We start from the raw sequence: 2,415 nt of genomic DNA, 5'->3' as shown, positions 1-2,415 counted from the left end.
AAATTTTCTGAACCAAAGAAGACAAGGGACAGATGATTTCAGCACAGAATTCTACCATGTTTTCAAAGAAGAGTTAATACCAATACTCCTCAAATTATTCTACAAAGTAGAAACAGAAGGAACATTTCCAATTTTTTTTAATGAGGCCACATTCATACTGATACCCAAACCACACAAAGACTCAACAAGGAAAGAGAATTTCAGACTAATTTCCTTCAGGAATATAGATGCAAAAGTACTCAATAAAGACTCACAAATTATACAAGGACACATCATAATGACCATCTACCATAATTTAGTGGGCTTCATTCCAGAGAATCTGGGATAGTTCAACATAAGAAATTCTGGCAATGTAACCCACCATGTAAACAAACTGAAGGAAAAAATACCCATGATCATCTCATTTGATGCTGTCAAGGCCTTTGAAAAAAGTCCAACACTCCTTCATGGTAAATGTCTTGGAGGGAACAGGGATACAAGGGACATATCTAAACATAATAAAGGCACTACACAACAAACCAATAGCCAACATCAAAATAAATGGAGAAAGACTCAAAGCAATTCCACTAAAATCATTGACAAGACAAGGCTGTCCACTCTTGCCATTTCTATTGAAGAGAGCACTTGATATTTTAGCTAGAGCAATAAGACAACTGACAGAGATTGAGGGGATTTAAACTGGAAAGGAAGAACTCAAAGTATCACTATTTATGGATGATATGATTTTATATATAACCAAGCCCAAAAATTCTCCAAAGAACCACTAGAGATGATAAATACTTTCAGTGCATTGGTTGGTTACAAAATTAACTCAAAAAACTCAGCAGCCCTCCTATATACAAATCATCAATGGGCTGAGAAAAAATCAGGGCTAAAATACTCTTCACAATATCCACAAATAATAAAAAATAACTTAGTGTAACTCTAACCAATACTGGTGGTTTGAAAAAAAAATGCCCCCCAAAGGAAGTGGCACTCTTAGGAGGTGTGGCCTTGTTGAAGTAGGTATGGCCCTGTTCAAAGAAGTGTTTCACTGTGGTGGTGGGCTTTGAGGTCTCTTTTGCTCAAGCTTTGCTTTTGTGACAGACAGACCTTTTCCTGTTGCCTGGAAGACGTAGGACTCTCAGCTACTTCTAAAAACCCATATCTGTCTGCACACTGCCATGATCTCTGCTGTGATGAATAGACTGAACCTCTGAAACTGTAAGTGAGTTACCCTAATTAAATATGTTCTTTTATAAGAGTGGCCATGGTCATGGTTTCTCTTCACAGCAATAGACACCCTAACTAATACACCAAGCAAATGAAAGACTTTTATGACAAGAACTTCAAGTATTTAAAGAAAGAAATTAGAGAAAGATCTCCCATGCTTATTGATCACTAGGATTAACAGTAAAAATGGACATCTATCCAAAATCAATGTATAGATTCAATGTAATTCCCATCAAAATTACAACACAATTATTTACAGACCTTCAAAAAAGAATACTCAAATTCTTATGGAAAAACAAAAAAACCCAAGATAGCGAAAACAATCCTGTACAATAAGGGAATATCTGGGGGTATTACCATTCCTGACTTCAAGCTGTGCTCTAGAGGTACAGTAAGAAAAACCATATTGTATTGACATAAAAACAGACAGGTGGATCAATGGAAATGGGGGAAATTGGCTGAGGGACTGGGAGGAGAAGAGGGAGGGGAAACTGTTGTAATCCTGCATAAACAAACAAACAAACAAACAAACAGAACAACAACAAAATAGAAAACAGAGTGTCAACCAAGTCAGTTCAGTCTGTAGATTTCTGTGAGTGAATGTCTTAATTCATATAGGAGAGCCCAGACCACTGTGGGCAGCATCATTCCTAGACTCTTGGTTCTTGGTTGTATAGGAAAGCTAGCTAAGTATGAACCAGAGTGTGAGCAAGTGAATGAGACAGCAAGCAGCAAGCATTCTGCCTTGACTTCCTTCACTGCTACAATATAACACAGCCCCAGTAGGAAGACGAACTTTACTCTCATAAACTTCTGTTTTTCAGGGTGTTTTTATCACAGCAAAAGAAAGAACCATAGACTAGTATATATGGAAGACATGTCTATTTGAATCAATGTGATTTTTACTCAATAGCACATCCCCTCAGCACCCTCTGGACAAAGAGAAGGTAGGATGTAGACAGTAGTGATTGGCCAGAAGGTGCATGTGCAGTCCATATATTAGTGTCCTCTCCTTTTCGTTTTTTACCAGACAGGATTTCCCTGTGTAACCCCAGCTGCCCTGGAACTTGCTCCATTGACCAGTGTGGCCTGGATCTAAGAGACCCTCCTGCCTCTGCTTCCTGAGTGCTCGAATTAAAGGCATTCACCACCATGCCCAGCTGTCTCCTGTCATTTTAATGTCAAGAGAAATATCCCAGTTCT

Source organism: Peromyscus eremicus, chromosome 1 (genome assembly GCF_949786415.1).
Source record: "Peromyscus eremicus chromosome 1, PerEre_H2_v1, whole genome shotgun sequence".
Classification (NCBI taxonomy): domain Eukaryota; kingdom Metazoa; phylum Chordata; class Mammalia; order Rodentia; family Cricetidae; genus Peromyscus; species Peromyscus eremicus.
This window is presented reverse-complemented; position numbering follows the sequence as displayed.